Source organism: Helianthus annuus, chromosome 1 (assembly GCF_002127325.2).
Source record: "Helianthus annuus cultivar XRQ/B chromosome 1, HanXRQr2.0-SUNRISE, whole genome shotgun sequence".
In the NCBI taxonomy this organism is placed as follows: domain Eukaryota; kingdom Viridiplantae; phylum Streptophyta; class Magnoliopsida; order Asterales; family Asteraceae; genus Helianthus; species Helianthus annuus.
In genome coordinates, this window is record NC_035433.2 from 141,372,466 (window position 1) to 141,386,807 (window position 14,342).

General features: G+C 40.9%; 1 long non-coding RNA gene across 1 annotated transcript; it reads left to right on the forward strand.

The window, feature by feature from the left end:
* The first annotated feature begins 9,028 nt into the window (after positions 1-9,028).
* Positions 9,029-10,321, forward strand: LOC110927000. Its single transcript, XR_002585461.2, has 2 exons — positions 9,029-9,156; positions 10,218-10,321. It is a non-coding gene; the product is annotated as an uncharacterized LOC110927000 (long non-coding RNA).
* Positions 10,322-14,342: the final 4,021 nt, after the last annotated feature.

Genomic DNA, 14,342 nt, shown 5'->3' on the forward strand with positions numbered 1-14,342 from the left:
AATGGCCACGACCATCGACATCCCGGTGTAGGCGTACACCCGGTATAAAGTGTCGACATTAAATTTAAAAGACGTAGCCGTTGGTTTTTATACTACGGTTTTACGCAAACGTGGTGTGTCTATAAATCTTTAACCCGGCACGACCCGGGCTACTGAACGCATAAAAGAACATGTAAAACGTTCACAAGATTTTATTATAATTTTCCCAAGTTATAAAAGAGTTTGTGCCTTGTGCATTCAAATCAATTTTAATAAACATTTTCAAATGTGTCAGTTGAATGTATTTACTAGTGTAAACTGACGTATTTTCCCCAAAAAGATTAAGTGCAGGTACCTAAACGTAAATTGGCTGGTATTAGCTCCCTAGCGTCGTGATAAGTCTCGCAAGCTTGATTGCAGTATCTGATGGAACAATACTTTATGTTTATTTACGATCCGCTGTGGATTTATTCAACCCCTGTAATACATTTGATATTACAACCAAAGGTTGAAGTTTATATATTTATCTTATGCTTCCGCTGTGCATTATATAATTGTGTGGTTTGACTATATTGTTGCCAACATCGTCACGGTAATCCCCCACCGGGCCCACCGGTGAGACACGTGGAAATCGGGGTGTGACAGCACATCCGCAAGGAAACGGCCAAGTTGAGAGTATCAACAAAAGTCTAGTCGAGGGCATCAAAGCAAGGTTGGGAACAGCCAGGCGTGGCTGGGTCGATGAACTCCCCAGTATCCTATGGGCTCACCGCACAAGCCCAAAAACGAGCAATGGGGAAACACCCTTCAGCCTAGTATACGGTTCAGAAGCGGTGATCCCCGCAGAAGTAGGCATCCCTTCTCCCAGAATGCTGGCTATTGAAAAAATAGACAACAGTATGGAACGCAGGATTGACTTAGACCTCTTGGAAGAGAGGCGTGAAAACGCTGCCATCAATGAGGCTAAGTACAAATCCAAACTGGAAAAGTACTACAACTCGCGTGTCCGCGTTTGTACTTTCAACACAGGAGACTACGTCCTCCGTGACAATGAAGCATCTAATGCTGAACGCCCGGGAAAACTTGCCCCCAAGTGGGAAGGACCCTACCTCATCAATGAGGCCTTGGGAAAAGGCGCGTACAAGTTGCAAACGTTAGAAGGCGAACCTATCGCACGTACATGGAACGCACAACAGCTCAGACGCTGTTACATGTAAGCCATGTTTTTACATTTTCTTGTAACCTATCAGGCCGCAGGCCATTTGCAATTAAATAAACGAACGATTCAATGCAATATTGTTTGTTACTACTATTACAAATGCGTGTTCCACTTTGCGGTTTCCGCAAAAACAGATTGGCAAAATCTTCATTCGCGATACCCACACAAAGTGCCAACCACACACAAATATTGTAATAGGCCAGCAAAAGGCAAAATATTAAGCATCTATCCGGCTGGATAGATAAGGTTTTAAAAATCTTACATAATTCCTAAACCCTAAAAAGGTAAACAATGGAATTAATGCGTACTCATACAACAAAAGTATGGAGTATACTTGACCCCATTCACAAATGGGTAAAGTTCCGCATACATACGTTCAAACATGCAAGACTTAAAAAGACTTGTACAAATTGAACAACAAACTTTATATTCAAAAAATTCAAGAACCCACGCGGTGCTTAATGGATTTACATAGAGTTTCCAACATTTACAAAAGGAAAACAAAAAAGGGGGCACACTAGCCAACCTAAACCCTATTTTGTACCACTGGTACCCGCGCCATCTTGGCCGCCACCAGCGGGATTTTCCTCTCCTGCATCGGCATACAGAATCCGCAACCGGTCAACGTAATCCGCAGCCTCTAAACATTCGTCCAACTTCTCCACGCAAGAGAGGGACGTATCATAAAAGGCGGCTACAGCCGCATTAAGACGACCTTCGGTGTCCACATCACGAAACCCGGATCGCTCTTCGGTAAAACCGCCTTCAGACATGATGTTCGTATGACCGACATAGCGGCTGTAACCAGCTTTAAAACCGGCATCGCGGGCACGTTCCTTGACCAAGTCCAAACCAGTGGCGGTTTCAGGAGCATCCATGATAGCCTGAACAATCTGCGACAAAAGGATAACAAGGTCATCATATGGTCAACCTTTGATACAAAGTCAGATAATACTTACATGTGCGATCCCTTGACTCCGCATCCACTCACGATCAGCCTCCAGTTGTTGGAGCGAAGAAGTCAGAGCATCTCTGGTTTCAACGGCAACATTAGCCCGCTCTTCCGCTGCAGTCATGCGGGCTGTGAGATCTGTAACCGCGACCTCCAGGGCCTGAACTTCAGCCTTTCAAAGAGCAAAAAACAGTTTACTCAAAATCAGCAAACATTCTCAAAAGCAGAAAGAAAAATACAACAGGAATAACGAGTCATACCTGAAGACTGGCAACAACTTGGCCCAAACAGGCACGCTCAGCGTTCACCTATTCAAGAGCCTTAGAAGAGCGGCTTTCCCTCTCTTTGGCCTCATCAAGGGCCTTTTCCGCACGGGCCCCCGCTTCCTTGGCCTCTCCTAGCGCCTTAACAGCCCGGGCCTCTGCTTGTTGCGCTTTAACCGCAACCGCCTCAGCTGCAGCCTTCTCTTTGATCAAAGCAGCGTTCGCTGCCTTGGCATTCGTCAGCTCCTGACGAGCACGAAACAGAGTGTCATTCTGCTTAGCCCAAGAATCATTCCACTTCTTGCGCTCATTGGAAAACTTTTTGTTCCAACTCTTGCGTTCATCGGAAAGGAGTTTGGTAAGAGTACGAACCTGTTTCAGCTGCGCAGTGGCAGCCCACTCCGAGGTCTGTTTCTGCTTCTCAAAAGCAGCTCTATCCCTTTCAAGCTGCTCCGCACCCTCACGAGCAGCTTTCACCAACTCTTCCGCTTCAGCCCGCAAACGAGCAGCTTTTTCTTCCCTGCGGCCCAATACTTTGTAGTCTTCCAAAATGGCATTCGCCACAATGGAACTTCCTACTAGCATTGTAGAAAGTTGGTTGATGCGCAGCTCACGGGGTGCGGCACGGGCACGCTCAGTTTCAAAGGGGGTGCCCAGACCACCAGAATCTCCTTGCACGCTGAAGGATCGTTAGAAATATCACCCCCCTGCATAACAGTCCAGGGGGGTCGATGATACGCTGTACTTCGATCCTGCGTGTAGGTACGGTAATAATACTCAAATTCAGAATCCCCAGGCTGAATCGGAGGCCTGTCATAACCCGCACCACCGGAAGTAGAACTAGTAACCTTCTCACCAGCAGAAGGTTTCTGCGGCTCAGCACCATGCTGCTGCACCTCAGCATCAGACTTCTGTTTCCCAGCATCTGAAAACCTCAAGTCCAATCCATCACCCTCATTGGGAGAGATCAGATTGTTGTAGGAATCCACAGTATCAAAAATCTGGGAAGCAGTCTTCTCCACCGTCTTCTCCACCTGCACGGTGGGATCGTGAACCGGCCCAACAAAAGGTGCCGCAGGCTCCTTGGGCACCACAGGTTCCTTCGGCACCCCCGCGTCCGCAGCAGCGGTATGCACGGGAGATGAAGGAAAATCAAAAAAGGAAAAACCTGCATCTTGGGATTCTGCAATACAAAGAACAATAACTGTTAATCTAACACATTGTGCATGCAAAACAATGCAAAAAGTTATATTTACCAGCAGCAACCGCAGGTTTCTTTTGTGCCGGAGCAGCCCTTTTAGACTGCAGTTTCCGACGTTTTGGTTCACCACCACCAGCAGCCTTTTGCTCTGGTTCTCTCTTATCACCAACAACGGGGGGACCCGCAGCAGTTCCACCCGCAGCCGCACCACTACCTAGAACACCCAAACCCTCAAGGGTATCAGATACTACCACGTAATTGGTATATCTGCGATAACAAGATCGATAGGTACCTGCGGCCTGAGATACCGAAGAAGGGGCAACAGAGCCTTCAGCCCTCCCCTTACCACGACCCCGCGTGGTTTTCTTCACCGGCGGTTTCTCTGCATGTTTCTTGGGGACAGTTTTCACCTCAAACTTCCCCAAGCCCCCAAGATCACCTGCATATGGATAAGTAAGCGAAAGTTACAAGGGTAAACTTTATAAAAGGGAGAAGTTTTCATGCATACCTTTGCCTTGCGCCAGTGGGGCCTCTAGCGCTGCGCGACCTGGAACGCGGAAGTTCCCAACAATTTCCAAATTAAAACCTTCCCGCTCCCCACATGGAACAACTTCAACCTTGCCCTTGAAATCAGGCTCAAACATCCTCAATAAGCCAACCGCATCCTCTATCATAACGCATGCAAGTTAATAAGAATGTGAAGAAGCAAGGAAAACACGAGAGTAACGGACTTACCACCATCTTTTCCCGTAGAACAGGCCTTGTCTTCCTGTCAGGCCTGCCTAAATTCATCCGCAACACCCACAGCTGCGTATTGGTCAACCTCTTGAGCTCAATAGGTTTCAACCTTGCAAACCAGTCAACACTCATTGCGGTAGCAATAGCGATATCCTCCGCAGGGAGGTCCGCGTTAACATTCCGCAAGGTCATCCTTGCACATACCACAGCAGCCTTAACATAGAAGAACTTTGTCTTCCACTTTGTGAGACCCTTGGGTGGAGTCATCAGTTTGATACTTCCGTACCATTGAGTAAACAAGAAAAAACCGGTGTTCACCGTCAGTTGGTAAAATCACCAGGAATTTTCAACAGACACCGCCAAACCGAGGGCACAAAACGTATACTCAAAATTCCTGATCCGAAACATCCCAAACGGACTCAGTTGGGAGATATGAAGCTGGTAGTATTCCAAGACGTCAGCAACAAAAACAGTTAATGGCAATCGAAGCCATCATAGAAAAAATCTGCCCACAGGGTAATATACCCCGCCGGAGCATCGGCACCGGTATCTCCCTCTTGGGGATAAATAGCTCCATACTCTCGGGGCATTTGAATGCCGATCATCAAGTTGTCAAACTGATGTTTAAACCACTTCAATACTGGTAAACCACCACCAGGAGCACCACCGTCGTCATCTTCATCTTCACCAGCCGCCCCTACCGGTTGTTCAGGGTTCTCACCCTCCACATTGTGTGGACTCGATGGTTCAGCCATCAGAAGTATGGAAGATGAACACTAAAAACTCAAAATAACCTCACCGGAAGTTCAGAAATATCGTCGGAGAAGACAAAGGAAATGTTTTCTCTCACTGGAAAATTTTTTGAAATTTCGAACAAGTGAGGGGAAACCACGAACGGTTTCCCCTTATATACCCATCGCAATTAATGCGGAGGGAGAAACGAATCATCACGTTCAAAAAGAACCAATTATGCGGCTACACGTGTAATGCAACAGTTCTGCTGACGGTTATCACGCGCGCGTGGCCGCCTACGCGCCTGACATAAGAGACCTTTACACTCCTTGCTACAGTGCATTTAATGCCTCGGGCAGTGCAAATGTCCTTTTGTTTCAGCACATGACAGAATGACCTCACCAACTTCCACCAACTCACACGTGAGGTCAGCCACGTATGCAACAAAAAGCGACTACATTATCCAATTATAAGCGGCATGCGGTTTCTCTGGTATACCGCACCATAACCCATACCACATGTCGTTTTTTTTACATACCCCTAAAAATAGGCAAAAATATACATCTCCACACTATAAGGGGGTATAATACCTATCCGCACTACCCACGAGCACACGTGGAATATGCGGAAATGACACACACGAGCCCGTTCAGGTGTGTCAGATACTCAGAACCAGCGTTGTTCTTTGGACTGAACCGCATCTCAGAAACAGGTAAACCGCATTGCCTTCACTCTCTTCAAGCTTCAAATCCCTCCTATCCGGTTCACAACCACAGAGGGTGCTTGAACAACTTCTTCAACGAGACGAAAGAAGGGAATATACGTGAACGCACATCAACAACCCTGACTCCTGATCCTTCAAGAGCCACATCCGAGCAACACACCCGTTTCAAGCGAATATGGGGTGACAAAACCGCAGACACTCATAAGTCACTGCGGACATAACCATAGCTTCCGCAAACGGTTGCTACGGAAGAGCCACAACTAACTCCACATCGAGGAACGAAACTAATTCAAGGAAAACTCCTCGGTATTGGAGCGTGAAGGAAGGTGCCTAAGAAAGAGATGCGGACGAGATCCCCAATGATCATACGAGCCCTTGTCGAACAACAAGCGATCGAACAAGCGGTAACAAGTCTGCTTATGACTTTGTTACCCTACTTGTAAGTTGGATAGAATAAACAATGGTAGGCATTACCATGCCTATGACCATGTTTATTTGACCATTATCCAGAATCACATTGTTCGACCAAACATGGCCAACAATGACGCAAGTACCCAACGTTGTTCCCACAACCGTGGCCAACAATGTCAAGCAACGAGGTAACCGCAAAGGACGTGCGGTTACTTGAGAGCTAATTGGAAGAACATGAACACCCCACGAAAGGAATCATCATTAGATATCCAATCATGGGAGCAGCACGCTCTCTTCTTCGTTCACCACCTCAAAGGTTGGTTCGAAGTTTGTGCACACCTTCAACCACCATCTCAGAGATTGGTTCGAAGTTTGTACACTTCCTCCGACTAATTCCCACAATTGGTTCGACACACCAACAGGTGGCAACCAGCCAAAGGCTGAGAATTTCGCATCAGACGAAACATTTTCACCGGTACGGAAGAGGCGTCAAATGACCCTTCCAGACCTCCAGCATGATTTACAAACAGAAAAGACCATCCACATGGTCTAGGATCTTCTCCAGACTCCAAACTACCTTATAAACACCATAGTCCAGTACTCCTCCCACATGCAACTTGCATATGGCAGCAACACTAGACTGGGGGGACTTGAAGGGGTATGGTCCCAGATCTCGCGTCAGCATCGACCGCAAGTGACCATTACCCTTATCAGAACCCCCACTAGCCAACAACCTACTTGTGCCCATGCGAGAACGCGTCGACACAAGGGTTGAATCCAATTGGTCTAGTGATGGAGGAGGACTTACCTGGAACATGAGAACGGTAGAGTGATGCGACATAGCATCACATCTGGTGTATGAAAACGGAAGTATTCACAGCGATGCGGCCTCGCACCACGTCCAGTGAACACTTCTATCAATACAAGGAAGCTGGATAACAGCAACAGTCACCACAGGCGACGATGCGGCCAGCACCGCATCTCGCGTATTTCTTGATCACAAGCAAGAGACGCGATAACATCAGATGTTACCACAGACAGCGATGCGGCTCGCACCGCATCCTATACGCTCAACAAGTGGGACTGACACCACAGTGCAAGTGGCACCAATGGCAGTCACCTATCAGGGCTACGTAAGCAACGGACTGACGTGGCGTAACATCCACAACCGACAAGCCTGACACACCTGCAAAGGTGCAGCACGTCGTCAGTCCGTCCATCATCCTCCTCCTTCACTCCTCGGCTATAAATACCAACCCCAAACCAGGTTTGAGGTATCTCTTCACAACTCTCTCACTACTACTACGATCATACTTTGCTTCCCAAGCAGATTACTGATTCTCACGCTGGAGAGTGGTAACAAGGTGCACCCCCCACCCCATCCTCCTTGTTACGAGTCACGGTTTGTTTCCTTGTGCAGGAGATCAACCCACCGGTGATCCAGCCAGCGATCCTCGAGAGGAAGGGATTAACCCTTCTTGACGAGACCAGTGAGTTAACCCTGCCCGGTTAACCATTGTTTCATCATGCCCCTTCCAATCATTAAACAAAAAAAAGCAAACTATTTTCTCTTTGGTGGGTCAAACCCAGTCAAACCTTCATTCTTCCAATTTAGGCGTTTTGATTATAATGCCCAAGCAATTTTTTTTCAAAAATAATGCCCCATAATGCCCTATGTAATGGGGAAGTGGACGTTTTTTTTTTAAATAATGCCCCCATAATACCCCATAATGCCCCACTACACATGGTCTAAGAATAGAAAAATGCTTATTCTATTATCACACCTTTATATTTTTATTCTAACATCTTTCTCACTCTATCTCTTTATATATATATATATATATATATATATATATATATATGTGTGTGTGTGTGTGTGTATAGAGAGAGATAGAGAGAAATGGTATGTGAATATTAACACCTAGAAATATGAGAATAGAATGAGCCAAAAATAATTCATTACACCAAAGTTAATTTTATAATATCTGAAAATAAAGTTTTTTAAGCTTGTAAAAAGGGAATGTCCACACAAGAATTAGTATTTAACATATTTTAGTTAGGAAAGTCATTTATACGGAGTTTTCGTTCCATTTCATTCAGAATTAGCAAAGTCATTCATAGAGAGTTTTCACTGCTAGAAAATAGCCAGATTTATGACAAGCATATTTATAACAAATTTCTGAAAAATTAGCCTTAGCTACATATTTATGACCAAACAGGTTCGTGTGAAAATACTTGTCAGAAACAGGTACCCGTATTTGTAATATAAAAGTACACATTACATTTTATAACTAGCAGGTTACCATATGTGGTTCGTGGCAAGTTCGAAACATAATCTTAAATTTTTAAAATTACGACATAACTTTTCCATATTTTTTAATATACCCTTACAGCCTGTTTTCTTTCTACGTTTTGATGTGCAAATACGTGCGTAATTTATTTTTCTTTATCCACGTTTCCATATAAATTTTAGTATAACCCGGCATGCCGCAATGCGTGAGTAATTCCCGCTAGGCCTAGGCTCTTCGAGGGCCCGAAACTTTTATTTATTTTTGAGAAAAATGCAATTTGCGTCCCTGTGGTATGTCCCAAACATCAACCTGAGCCTCTAAATTAAATTTTTGGTTTTTTGAGCCCCCGACTTTATGAATTCTTAACAGTTTGAGTCCCTGCCGTCAGTGTTCCGTCAGTTTGACCGTTTGACAGTTGTGAAAAGTCCTTTATGCCCTTGACCCTTAACATCTTCTATACTTAATCTCAGTTCATCATGATTCGAACAGTTTCATCACACTTCTCAACCAAATCTGTCAAGAAAATCTCTCCTATCTCCCAATACCGATTATCATCATCATCTACATCTTCCGAATAATACATCTTCATCATCTTCATCTTCATCATCTTTATCAGCTTCATCAGCTTCATCGATAACAATCCAAGGTAAAATCACATACCTAAATCGCATCGATAACATGATTCTTGTGGGTTTTTTGTCTCGGATATCAAAACAAAGGTTTGGTTTTGTTTGATTCTTGTGGGTTTTTGTCTCGGGTATCAAAATAGAGGGTTATCTTCTATACGGTAAAATCACAAACCTAAATCACATAGATAACATGATTCTTGTGGGTTTTTGTCTCGGATATCAAAACAAAGGTTTGGTTTTGTTTGATTCTTGTGGGTTTTTGTCTCGGGTATCAAAACAGAGGGTACTAAATGGCTGCAGATGTAAAGAGGTTTTTGATTCTTGTGGTTTTGTTTGATTCTTGTTTGATTCTTGTGGTTTTGTATCAAACCAAAGGTTTGGTTTTGTTTGATTCTTGTGGGTTTTTGTCTCGGGTATCAAAACAAAGGGTACTAAATGGCTGCGGATGTAAAGAGGTTTTTGATTCTTGTGGTTTTGTTTGATTCTTGTTTGATTCTTGTGGTTTTGTTTGATTTTTGTTTGAATGTGTTTTGGTTATGAATACGGTACTAAATTCAAAACAGAGGTTTTTGAATGTGTTTTGGTGTTGATTCTTGTGTAGTTATTTAAATACATCAATATTGATACTTGAAATGTGTTTTGGTGTTGATTCTTGTGTAGTTGTTTGAGAACTGTTTAAAAAGAACAGTTTTGGATTGATATGTTCCTCATTTGAATGTGTAGGTTTTTGATTCTTGTGGTTTTGTTTGATTCTTGTGGTTTTGTTTGATTTTTGTTTGAATGTGTTTTGGTTATGAATACGGTACTAAATTCAAAACAGAGGTTTTTGAATATGTTTTGGTGTTGATTCTTGTGTAGTTATTTAAACCCAATGTGTTTATATTGGATCAGATTGTGAATACATTGTTCCTCATTTGAATGTGTTTATATTGGATTAGTTTCGGATTGATGTGTTCCTCATTTGAATGTGTTTATATTGGATCAGTTTCAGATTGATGTGTTCCTCATTTGAATGTGTTTATATTGGATCAGTTTCGGATTGATGTGTTCCTCATTTGAATGTGTTTATATTGTACAGAATGGCTGCGGATGTAAAGATACGCAAAACACCAACTACGAAGGCGAGAACACTTGACAACCTCCTAGAAGATGGTGCGGTGCACATAAGGAAGTGATTGATATGAATGAATATAACCCCAGTGGCAGATATGTAATTAGCGAGCTCTGGAATTTCATATCTACCACTTGGGTTATATTCATTCATATCTGCTACATTCCGAAGTGCACCCGTCAGTAAAGATCCACAATTGCTTGTGGATCTTTGACGTTTTGTCTCTGTATTGTATGTTACGGTCTTTTGTTATCGAGTCTGTAAGTTCCGTCAAGTCTACGAAGTTGGTATGACGTTTTGTCTCTATATTGTATGTATTAAAACTTTACATTTAATATACAGTTTACGCTTTAATAATTTGTTATATATAGTATACATTTAATTATAATATTGCATTTATTTAAAAATAAAAGAGAAATTAGGCTTTAATAATTTGATATATATAGTATACATTTAATTATTATATTGCATTTTTTAAAAAGAGTTAATTATTAGATTGCATTTATTTAAAAATAAAAGAGTTAATTTGAATTATTAGATTTCTTAAGAAAAAAGCAAAAAATGAATTTAGGGGCTCAGGCTGATATTTCACTCATACCATAGGGACGCAAAGTGTTATTAATATATGTCAAAAGACGGTCTTACCCCTGCCTCAAACAGTCAAACTGACGGCAGGGACTCAAAGTGTTATGAATTCATAAGGTCAGGGGCTCAAAAAACCAAAAATTTAATTTAGGGGCTCAGGTTGATGTTTGGGACATACCACAGAGACGCAAATTGCATTTTTCTGTAAACTTGAGATGAAAAAACGTTTGGCGAGGTAAACTTGAGATGAAAAATTCTGAATCACTATAAACGCTTATTTTTTTATAAATGTTTACCACTGTAAACTTGAGATGAAAAATTCTGAATCAAAAATTCTCACAAATAAGCGTTTGGCGAGGTGGTTGCATAGCTTCTTTAATAATTAGGAGACGCAAGTTCTTAGACAATGTGTAGTGGTAATGTGGTATAATGCCTCCACCATGGGGCATTATCTGATATGTGGCGTCCTAGTCAGCGATGGGGCATTATAGGAAAAGTGGCGTAGTGGGGCATTATGCCAATAACCCCCATTCAATCATTTCACAATTATTTTTTTTAATTTAAAACATAAAAAACTTCATTAATTTAAAAAAAATTACATTACTTGAAATAAAAATAAAAAAACTGAAAAAAAAAACTGAAAATAAAAAAAACTGAAAAAAAAACAGAAAATAAAAAAAAAACAGGAAAAAAAAAACGAAACAAAAAAATAAACTTCAAAAAAATAACATGATCTAGAGTCCATATTTTTCTCTAATTTTTTGGCGACGCATTTGCGCAAGGATCAACGCATTGCCTTGTAGGTGGTCGATAGGTTTGGACAAAAACTCAATGTCCTTTTCCATTTGCCTCGCCTCTTGCATCTCGTTAAACTTTTTGGTTTCGGCCACTCGTTTTTTCATAATTTCATAACGTTGGTGGCTGAGGTCGCGAATGTCTTGGAGACGACGATTCATCTCCTCGAAATCTTCCTTTAACTCGAGATCGGAAGACGACTCGACCGTTTTTTCCCGGTTCCCTTTCTTCTACCGGTGGGTCGGATCAACTCTTCTTGAATTCCCTCGTCAACGTCCACCGCCTCATTTAAATCAACATTGCGGGCATCCGATGTCGGAGTTGACGGGTCAACGGAGGATGATGTTTTTGACCTTTTAGCCCGACGTCTACTACTAGACGTCATTGGATTAACTACCGCCCACTTTGGACTTTTTCGTAGTAGCTCCCAACACTAATAGTACGTGAAAGGGCATTTTGTCCTCTCGAACTCCTCCAAAGTCTTTGTTAAAACCCCGACGTCACCTTCACCGCTCGGCCGATTATCGTAGTTACGTTGGAAGACTTCTTGGAACGCATGACACTTGTTGTTGATGTCGGTCCATTTGCTAGAAATGGAATCTTTGTCCCGATGTTCGCCTTGACCCCACGTGCTAAAGAAGAGTGCACGAACCCTATCCCAAAAAACCGGGCCCGTTTGAAAGTTTGCTACAAAAAAAAATTTATAAGTTGTATGTTAAAAAATAAAGTAAAAAAATAAGTAAAATAATATATATATATATATATATATATATATATATATATATATATATATAAAGTGGTTACCGGTATCTTCGTCCTCCGAAATGTCGAGCCACGCCCGAGTCAACGTGAATTCCTCTTACTTCGTCCATTTAATGATATTTTTTGTACGCCGTGGTGCGTCTTTTTCCTTCTTCTTATGCGACATTTTGCCGCGTTTCGATGTTTCTTGCACCGGTTCGGGTTGCGTCTCCGGCACGACTTCCACATCGGGTTCGGCTTCGGGTTGTGACGGTTGAGACCCGCCGGCTTGACCATAGCCGAAAGTGGGAGGAACAAACGGAGGGGCGCCACTCAAGTAAGCCGCGTAAGTTAAAAAGCTCGGGTCCATGTCTTGAAGGTTATACGGGGTTTGCGGTTGGGTTGTGTTCGGGTTCGTGGGTCTTGCGGGGACACCAAAAGGGGGGCGGTATGGATGCATGATTGTATAAAAATTAGAAGAAAGTGAGTTTTTTTTATAAAAATTAGAAGAAAATGGGAGAGAAAGTAGGAGAGAAAGTGGGGTTTTTATAAAAAAAGGTGAGAATATAGGTATATATTTATAGTGGGTAATATTTTAAATTAAAAATAAATAAATAATATGACCGTTGTCAACGGTCAAAAAGCGGGCCCCCTCTCATTTTAAGCGTTTTAATTAAAACGCCGGACCAAATTTTTTTTCGAAAATAACGCCCTATAATGCCGGGTGTAGTGGCATATGGGGCGTTATAGGGCGTTTTAATTGAAAATTTTTTTAAAAACACGCCCCAGTACAGGCGGTCTTACCTAGTGTAATTGAATTTTTTGATTTTTTTCCTTTTGTTAGCTATTCATTAAATTCAGATAGTTTACTTCCCAAATTTAGCTTAAAAATGATTAGTTAAATTATTTTTGCATTATTATTCAATATGTACTTTAAAATTTTGTTAATCTTTATATATATATAGGGTCAGGATCATTTCAGAACCATAAATATTTACATAACTCGCAGAACTCCTAATAAACAATCTTTTTATTTATATATTTTTATGTTTAGGATAATTTTATCATTTATTATGTGTATTTTTACGATTACATACATGTTAAGAGTAATTTTATCATTTTTTATATGTAATTTTATAATTACACATATGTAAACTAGTTTTTTTACATATATGTAATTAGTTACGACACATATATATAATTTTGGCAATTAAACATATGTAAACTACTTTTAACATGTATGTAATCAAAGAAATACATATAATAGATGATAAAAAGATCCTAAATACAAAAACTTATATATAAAATGATTGTTTATTAGGAGTTCTGAAATTTCTGTAAATATTTATGGTTCTAAAATGATCCTGACCCTATATATATATATATAGGGCTAGGTAGAAAACCCTAAAATTTTTAGAAAACCCAACCTCCCGACATTTTTTTTTTTTGATAAAAATAACACATGTAATGTACATGTTTTTAAGAGTTTTGGGCCAAAAAAACGAAAAAAGCGCCGAAGGAATTTTTTTTTTTAAAATTAACAAGTTTCAGCATTCTTTGTCTAACACATATATACATGTTGAATGTCGGGAGGATGGGTTTTCTAGGGTTTTCTAAAAATCTAAAGATTCCTATGGAGCATTACCGTATATATATATATATATATATATATATATATATATATATATATATATATATATATATATATATATATATATATATATATATATATATATATATATATATATATATATATAGGGGAATGTTCATTTGAGAAGAAAATTTAATGTGAGAAGAAAAAGAAGAAAGGGCATATTAGTAAAATGCCATTTCATTTATAACTCATATCATTAATTTTTCTCTCTTTAATTAATTAGTCAACTATTTATTATTTATCCTAAATATAATCTACAAAACCTACACATATCAAAATTTTCCTACATATACCCTACACAATATAGAATTTTTATC